Genomic DNA, 10,204 nt, shown 5'->3' on the forward strand with positions numbered 1-10,204 from the left:
CCTTTAAATAGTATTAAAATCGTATTGGTAGATGTTTTGTAGTTAAACACTTCCGTGATTTCATCAGTGTAATATGATTTTATTTGAAAAGAAAATATTTTTTTGAAGACATATTCTAATTTCAAAGGGAGGTATATCCGTTACAGTGTAAGTTTGATTTTTCCTTCGTCACGTCGCGTCAGTTCATATCGTACTTCTGTGCCAATGAATGAACCCTCTAGCATAGTTTTGAGAAATTGACTGTGGGGTTACTGTTAAACTGGAATTCCTTGACATGGGGGATGTCAGTTAGTTGTCTCAGCCTTATCAATAACGTAAGTTGTCAATATAATCTCTCTACGGAATGTTAGGTGTAGTGAAATACTTGAAGTGAAGTTGGATTTTATTCTTGAACTGTTAGTGGCCTCCTAGTTCATACGGCCTTGCGGCTTCCATTGGTAACAAATAATGCAAATGACATAGCAAAGGGACATTTCCAAAAAGCAAAAATACTGTAAATTGGCTGTTATGTATATATTGACGTTTACATATTGTTAATCAACGTATCTTCTATAAACGATTAGGTGATCTAGTTTAAAAGGAATATGACCTTTCTGTCATGACAGTAGCTGCTTAAATAGTATTTTCTCTTTGTACCATATTTTACAGCCAAAATGTCGTGTTATTTTCAATAATGTTACCAACCCAGTGCGCCAAAGTCCGTAATATAGGCAGGTGCAAATAATTTGTCAAGATGGGTACCATTTTAGGCAAGGTTTCAATGTTTGGATTTTATTAGACACGATAAGAGCAGATATTTCTACATAAACATTTGATATGTGTAGAATAATATGATAAAATGTAGGCAAAAGTGGTGAATAAGAAAGACACCAATCCGTACAATAGATATAAGATAGTTCAATAAGAAATAATTTAAGAATTGCTGTGATAAAAGGATTTTCCACTGATTTCGTAATGGAACGTTATATTGCAAAACATGACATGATAAACACGAAAATCAATTTTAAAATCAGAAAATAACATTGCAAATACTTATTTGGCAGAATTCAGTACTGTAGCTCCCAATAAATTTGTGTTGTTTGAAATACAATTTAAAAATGAACAGCTGTTTTATTAAAAAGTATTATTCACATGGCCAAAATGTAAACAACTCTGTGGATGGATCTTTAAAGGCTTCTGGGGCAGAGTCCTAAGGGATTTTGCATAGTTTTTCTTTTGATAACTCATCTACAGACCAAGACCTTTCTTTGGACACCACTACCAAGTTTCTACGCCAAGCCGTTCTCTCAAATTAGTGGGTTCAAAGTTTCCAATTAAATATTTAGATTCCCCCATGTTAATCTTATGGGAGAAACTCCAACTTTGATGGCCTGTGGGGCAAAGCCCGAGGGTTTTTATTAAAGGAATTGGTGAAAGGGGGCGTCTACACAAAAAATACTTTATTTTGACACGTCGTTTGTAAAAATCCGTCCATTATTAACGGAGGAGTAGTGTTTTGTAGAAATCGCCCTCACGTATTATATACAGGGGGTTCATTTGAAAACTTTCCATATCTGTTGTGTGCAAAGGTAAGGCTTTTAACACTTGTTTGTTCTCATTTCCCCCTAATTTGGACATGCCAAATCCAATAAAATTATTTTCAATTTCGAAAATTGCCCCAAAAGGGCCCAATTCGGGGGGTAGGGGTGCTTTTTGAGAAATTTTCAAATGTAAACATGGGTTGTGTGATACATCAATTTAAAGGTCTAATCACCCCGACTATTTTGGTGCAATAAAAATGTAATTATCTTTAACCGTATTTACAGGGTGGGTCAAAACGTTTTTAAAAAGGACTTTGAAGTTAAGTGCCGTATTACCCAAACTACTGAACGGAACAGCGCCAAATTTCTTTCCAAGCTTATTCTTGATCTACTCTTTAAGATAACTTGTAATAAGGGCATTTTCCATGTTATCTTCTAATTTTTAAAAAATCTCAAATTTTAAGAATAAAAGAAAGGTGAAAACTCAAAATTCTTAAATAGTCCTTGTTAATAGTCCTTTTTAAAAACGTTTTGACCCACCCTGTAAATACGGTTAAAGATAATTACATTTTTATTGCACCAAAATAGTCGGGGTGATTAGACCTTTAAATTGATGTATCACACAACCCATGTTTACATTTGAAAATTTCTCAAAAAGCACCCCTACCCCCCGAATTGGGCCCTTTTGGGGCAATTTTCGAAATTGAAAATAATTTTATTGGATTTGGCATGTCCAAATTAGGGGGAAATGAGAACAAACAAGTGTTAAAAGCCTTACCTTTGCACACAACAGATATGGAAAGTTTTCAAATGAACACCCTGTATAAGGATTTTAAGTACTCGGACTCCTTTTACCATCGGCACAGAAAACATACTACTATCTGATTGGACCGTTAATACCCTCTAACATTGAACCAAAGTATGCCCAACTTTATGTATACGACGTAAACACAGCTGTTACTTACAGAATGGGCCACGATCCGTGAAATGCGAACAACTGCAGATGCTTGATCTAAGTGAATCTCTTATATTAATACGTGAGGGCTGTTTTTTTGTGAACAAAACTCCTCCGTTATTTCTGGATCGATTTTAACATTTGAGGGGTCAAATAATTCGTCTCAATTCGTAGTTTTGCATAAAGGTTTTAAAATTTAAAAACTCTTACCCTTAAGGGCACGAGACGCTCTCAAAGGTCGCATTTTCCCCATAAGAATTACATTGAAATGAAATTTCAAAACAAAAACAGCTGTATATAAAAAGAAACTCACCAGCTTTTTGGGAGTAAATATTGATGTTTGTTACATTTAGGAGGTTATAGACAAATCTAAACAGTCAATCAGTTTTTTTGGAAGAACAGACAATTTCTTGAGTTTAAAGGAGAATTATTGAAAACAGGAGGATGAGACAATTAATAGGAAATCTTATACGTATGAGAAGAGTAGAGGAGAGGCCTTGTGGGCCTGGTGTCACAGTAAGGAATCCAGGTACACAATCACTTGGGGAGATGAATCATTTTTGCCAGTTATGCACAGTGGTAAAGTAAACCTACCTAAAGTCAGATCAAATAAATACATGCAAGAAATTTTTACTGGTAATAGTTTTAAGTTGGGAAACATTAATTTGTAGAAAACACAAAAAAATAGGACATGTCCAAAAAATTCTAAAATATTTTTACAAGAAGCGCTTATTATTTCAAAGCGCTATTAAATGGAGTGAGTATTTCAATTAGTTACATAAGTATTTAGTCGGGTCTTTTAAACTCATCAAAAATTATAACCGTTATTACTGTAGTTTTAAAATAACTTCTGTATATTACCGGTACTTGAAAATTGCTCGATTTCGAGCAACAGGTACACTAGTATATATTAATAGGCAAGCAGAAATCTATATATAAAGCCAAAAGTACCCATGAACTTTTGAGAAAACTACAAGTCACACCCCCATCCAGGTGACATTTAATTGCGAAGCATTTGTTTTAGCTTGAAACTGTCAGATACTGTACTTGCGAAGGTTTATAGATAATAGTTTTGCCAGCATATCTGAAAATATGCAAACCAACTGTTGTTCTTAATATAAGAAGGTTTCAACTGACTACTATAAGATCCCCGTGCGTAGAACGGGCACACAGCTAGTTTTAATATATTCACTGGATTGGCGAGAGTGTCTTTAGCCATTAAAATATGGCCTCACAACTTAGTAAATAAAATTACGGATGTTCAAAAATGCAGTTTTGTGCGATTTTTGTCCAATTTTTATCACATAATCATCTATGAAATAACGAACAGCTGTTCGGATCAAGATTATTTTTTCTAGCTGTCACTGATATGTTTACAAATGTTGTTTACAAATACCGAAACCATTTCCGATCACATTTTGAAGGCTAATCCCAACCAAGTGAGATTAAAAACGTATTTCTTACATAACGGATTTAATTAATCGCAAGTGGAATAATATAGTGTAAACGTAAATGAAATTAAATAACTAGGCATCATCCAGGTCAAGAACCAGAGATTCTTTGTGTATAAAATTGTTCTTGAGTTTTGATAACCAGAAAGAAGACCTTGAATCAGTGTTGTATAGGACTGGGAATTAAATTTATTAATGATCGTCGCCAATAGCTTACAAACATGGTTTCCACTCATTGACGGCGCTTTAATGGCGTTTGTGTAAAGTGTAAAGTAAAAAATCACAACTGCTGTGGGTGATTAAATCATAGGTTTACGGTTTATGGATGATGCTAAACTCGCTTTTCCAATGTGTCACTTTCTGTTCCTACTCACCGTGTGATGCAATCGCTGGACCATACAGCCAATAGGCCCATAGCCCATCTCTTGGGTACTTACGCCTACCCAATTATTCATAACAACCTTTTCGACGACGATCCTTGATACCGGTACTTTTCCCTAGAATACACTAGGACTAAAGAATACACCCTACTAAAGAAATAAAATTACAAACGTCCAAAAACCCAGCATTGTGTGATTTTTGTCACATTTCCTTCTAATGTTAATAGATATACCAATCATTGTTTAGAGAATACGTAATCTATTAAATAACAAAAAGTAGTTTGTATAAGGTTATTTTTTTTTTATCTGACACCAATAAGTTTACATTAAAAGTTGTTTAAGAATAAAGCAATTAATGGGAAATAACTTTGATTGCCGATAACCTTTTACAAGAAAATCCAAAACCAAGAAATCAATAACCTTGGGACTTGATTAACGCATTTAATTGGTCGACTGTACTATAGTTGTTAACTGTAAAAGTTAGTTTTTGGTACTGGTTTTTTTCCTTAGAACCGTTGGTAGCAGCAAGAATCATTTTTACGTACCAACACATCACTGTAATAGTAATGTAATTTACAAATTAGTTATCGTTGGTGTTGCACCTTATTTATACAGTCGTATTCAGTTTATTTGATATCTTAACTGTATAAGTTTTGCTTTTTCTGTCTGGATTCCAAAATGTTAGTTTATGCTAAGGAAATGATAACTCATTTAAGTAAAACATTTGTTCAGCAAACCATCGTGAATTGTTTACGTTTTACGTTGTTTATGTATCAATAGTTTGTGGCCTATTTTGGTAATTTTTATTATAAATTACCAATCTAAATCGTCTATAGTACTTCATTTCATATAGTAAGCCGTCGTTTCGGCAGCGTTTAGGGTCATCTTCGGTCCAAGCAAATATAAATTGTTATGATAAAATTTGATGACATTGACAAAGATTTCAAATATGAATTTTATATGTACTTTGTTATGCTAAAAACGTAACAAATTCCCTAATTAAGTGCTGTATTTTTGTGTGTATGTCTGTTGGTAACGCATTAATGTCCTTATTGCTTAGTGTTACGAAAAGGACAAGAGCACCTTTGATGATGAAAATGTCAACCCGAATAAAGTGTTAAATGGTGAGGTTGAGGTAGTACTTTAAATACTTTTAACCATTGTGGAAAGTAACTTTCAACTGTAGGCCTACCTTAGGGCTATGACTCATAGATCTATGTCTCATAGTAGGCCTATAAAGCTTTTTTAGTTTAATCGTTGGATTTAAAATATGGAATAACACGATCCAGGTGACATTTAATTGCGAAGCATTTGTTTTAGCTTGAAACTGTCAGATACTGTACTTGCGAAGGTTTATAGATAATAGTTTTGCCAGCATATCTGAAAATATGCAAACCAACTGTTGTTCTTAATATAAGAAGGTTTCAACTGACTACTATAAGATCCCCGTGCGTAGAACGGGCACACAGCTAGTTTTAATATATTCACTGGATTGGCGAGAGTGTCTTTAGCCATTAAAATATGGCCTCACAACTTAGTAAATAAAATTACGGATGTTCAAAAATGCAGTTTTGTGCGATTTTTGTCCAATTTTTATCACATAATGATCTATGAAATAACGAACAGCTGTTCGGATCAAGATTATTTTTTCTAGCTGTCACTGATATGTTTACAAATGTTGTTTACAAATACCGCAACCATTTCCGATCACGTTTTGTAGGCAAATCCCATCCAAGTGTGATTAAAAACGTTGTCTTACATAACGGATTTAATTAATCGCAAGTGGAATAATATAGTGTAACCGTAAATGAAATTAAATAACTAGGCATCATCCAGGTCAGGAACCAGAGATTCTTTGTGTATAAAATTGTTCTTGAGTTTTGATAACCAGAAAGAAGACCTTGATCGTCGCCAATAGCATACAAACAAGAATTCCACTCATTGACGACACTTCAATGGTGGTTGTGTAAAGTTTGAAGTGTAAAGTAAAAAAAATTCACAACTGCAGTGGGTGATTGTAACAGAGGTTTACGGTTTATGGATGATGCTGAACTCGCTTTTCCAATGTATCACTTTCTGTTCCTACTCACCGTATGATGCAATCACTGGACCATACAGCCAATAGGCCCATAATATATAGCCCATCTCTTGGGTACTTACACCTACCCAATTATTCACAACAACTTATCCGACGACGATCCTTGATACCGGTACTTTTCCCTAGAATACACACGGCCTCCCTGCTTAAGAAATAAAATTACTTACATCCAAAAACCCAGCATCGTGTGATTTTTGTCACATTTCATTCTAATGTTAAAAGATATACCAATCATTGTTTAGAGAATACGTAATCTATTGAATAACAAAAAGTTGTTTATATAAGGTTTTTTTTTCAAACTGACACCCATAAGTTTACATTAAAAGTTGTTTACGAATAAAGCAATTAATGGGAAATAACTTTGATTGCCGAAAACTTTTTACGAGAAAATCCAAAACCAAGAAATCAATAACCTTTGGGACTTGATTAATGCATTTAACTTGTTGGACGCAATTCTTAACTGTAAACGTTGGTTTTTGGTACTGGTTCTTTTCCTTATAACCGTTGGTAGCTCCAAGAACTATTTTTACGTATCAAACACGTAATTTACAAATTAGTTATCGTTGGAGTTGCACCTTATTTATACAGTCGTATTACAGCCGTATTCAATTTAATTGATGTCTTAACTGTATAAGTTTTGCTTTTTCTGTCTGGATTCCAAAATGTTAGTTTATGCTAAGAAAATGATAACTCATTTAATCTAAATTGTCTATAGTACTTCATTTCATATAGTAAGCCGTCATTACGACAGGATTTCGGGTCATCTTCGGTCCAAGCAAATATAAATTGTTATGATAAAATTTGATGACATTGACAAAGATTTCAAATTCTAATTTTATATGTACTTTGTTATGCTTAAAACGTAGCAAATTCCCTAATTAAGTTCTGTATTTTTGTGTATGTCTGTTGGTAACGCATTAATGTCCTTATTTCTCAGTGTCACGAAAAGGACAAGAGCACCTTGAAAATAAAAATGTCAACCCGAATAAAGTGTTAAATGGCGAGGTTGAGGTAGTAATTTAAATACTTTTAACCATTGTGGGAAGTAACTTTCAACTATAGGCCTACCTTAGGGCTATGCCTCATAGATCTAGGCCTATAAAGCTTTTTTTAGTTTAATCATTGGATTTAACATATGGACCAACACAATCCGGGTGACACTTAATTACGAAGCATTTGTTTTGGCTTGAAACTGTCAGATACTGTATTTGCGAAGGGTTATATATAATAGTTTTGTCAGCATAATAGTGTGTTTACAGGCTGTTCCTCAATACTTCAATCATATTTCCTCACCAGTTTCATTATAAGATCTTATCTTTATTATTTAATAATAAAAGTGTTTCCTATGTGAGAGTGGTTCTATAAAACCTTTATTTTACTTATCTAAAGGAGTAAATAAGCTGTGAATACTGGGTGTCTCAAGTAAACAAGGGTGTCTTATAAGTAAACAGCCAAACTCTGGGTAATATTTCTATGGGTAAAAATGAAGATAAAATCAAGCATAAAGTATTTTCCAAAATAACTTTGTTAATCAAATACCCGCCAATTTGCATTTTTACATTTTTTAAACATTTTTATTATCCTTGATTGCCCAACCTATCTTTTTCAAACTTTGTATATGTTAATATCGAATGTTATAAAACAAATTGGTACACAAGTTTAAATTTGTGGCTAGCATTTTAATATTTTATTTGACAAACACAATAAGGTGTTGGGCTATTCTGAAATTAAGTGGAACTTTTCTAAGAATATGTAGTCATATTCTTTTAAAATCAGTTGAATTTTATGAAAATATATATTTAATGTCATTGCCGCACCAGTTTAATTCAGCCTTAGAGGGGTTTCCTTTGCCAATCATCATATAGTTATGTCCATGTTTCTCACAGAATAGTAGCACTTTGGCTAACACCCTTGTTCATTGTTTGTGTAAGAGCTACATCCCCCTGGAATTTATCCTCTGAGCAAAACAGATGCGTCAAAACCTAGGGGGTAAAATTCTGAGTTGCACAACATCAGTTCAATAAATTAAAGCGGAATCTAATCAAAGGTAAGGGTTGTGAATACTTTTTTAAGGGTTTTGGGTAACATTGTATTATTGGGAAGGTGTACTAGGATATCTTCACATGTTTTGGGCAGAGCATATCAAATTATAAAACCTACGGGCCGGAGTTTCACCCCCCCTCATGAGATCAGCTCAAAATGTACGGCCGGAATGTTTACCCCCGGCCAGATATAGAAATTAGTGAGAGTAATTGATTTTCTTCTTTCAATTTCAATATTATAGCAAACATTTTATTATTAAGTAGCCTATCTTAATTTGTTTTTAACCTCAACTATTGAAACAGGTTTTGCGTGTTAATTTTGAGAATTGAGTTTCAATTTTTGGGGCAAGTGTTTGTTAATATTTATGTAAACAAAGTGAGTAGCCCATATAAATGATAATTGTTTTGATTTTTTTAACAATTTATTATACTGAAAATTAAAAGGCTACCTAACAATAAAATGTTTTTTCGATTGAATAGTCAAAACTGAAATAAGAAAATTATTTATTTTCACCAATTTTTATATCTGCACAGGGGGTAAAATTCTGCAGGTAAAAATCTGGGCCGTACATCTACATAGTTGCCTAAACTAGTAATATGGACAGGGGGTAAAATTCCACCTGTGAACAAAGTGAGCGCTCAGATTACTATCCATAGTGACCTCAGCTTTGCCCAGGGGATAAAATTCTGGTGACCCATAAAACCTAATATCTTACTAGTATTATAAATGTGAAAGTTTGTGTGTTTGTTTGAAGTTCAATCATGCATTAACTACTGGTTGGATAGGGCTGAAAATTGGTATGGTGATAGCTAACATTCCTGATTAACATATACAGTAAGATGTATTCTTATCTCAAAAATCCTTTTGGGCTCTGGAGTTTCCCATGTATTCATATTTAAAAGGAATTAAAGCATTATAAGGTTTACCAACAGGGTGCAGCACTATTAACTTTTTTGCATTTATGACAACAGCTAATTTGAACCAACTGGCAACAAAAAGCTGTGATATACAATGAGACATTTTTTTGTATTGTTTAGGTGCAGTGGTAAAACATTATGGCCATGGTAGATGTGGTATATTATAGCATACCCTAAATTAAAAGAACCAAATTTTCCTAAACCGTGTCCCCTCCCATTGTAAACACAAAGCCAAGTATAACTGCAATAAGCATTTTATACCTTTACGCCAACCCCACACGAAGGACGGGTGCTCTGCTAGTTAGGGATTAGGGAATAAAGCAGACATTTTACAGAAATCCTTTTACTGATAACCTTTATCAGGCAAATGAAAATTCGCTTAGACTGAAGGTTTTCTGAGACGGGACAATTATTTTATAATATAAAGGTAATATTTCACCATAACTTTACTTTCCACAAACACTTGCAGCTTAAATACTATAGGTGCAATAAAATACCCCCGCCGCAGCAAACCTGCAGACTAAGCGAATTTCCATCTACCTGGCTGGAATTCCATTAAATTATTCCCTTAAAATTGTCAGATTTATTTACTACTAGCTGTGTGCCCGTTCTACGCACGGGGATCTTATAGTAGTCAGTTGAAACCTTCTTATATTAACAACAGCAGTTCGTTTGCATATTTTCAGATATGCTGGCAAAACTATTAGGCCTATATATAAACCTTCGCAAATACAGTATCTATCAGTTTCACCCGGATCGTGTTGGTCCATATGTTAAATCCAATGATTAAACTAAAAAAAAAAAGTTTTATAGGCCTAGATCTATGAGGCATAGCCCTAA

This window comes from Macrosteles quadrilineatus, unplaced genomic scaffold (genome assembly GCF_028750875.1).
Source record: "Macrosteles quadrilineatus isolate MER2022 unplaced genomic scaffold, UCM_ALF_1.0 Scaffold_3__2_contigs__length_128488019, whole genome shotgun sequence".
In the NCBI taxonomy this organism is placed as follows: domain Eukaryota; kingdom Metazoa; phylum Arthropoda; class Insecta; order Hemiptera; family Cicadellidae; genus Macrosteles; species Macrosteles quadrilineatus.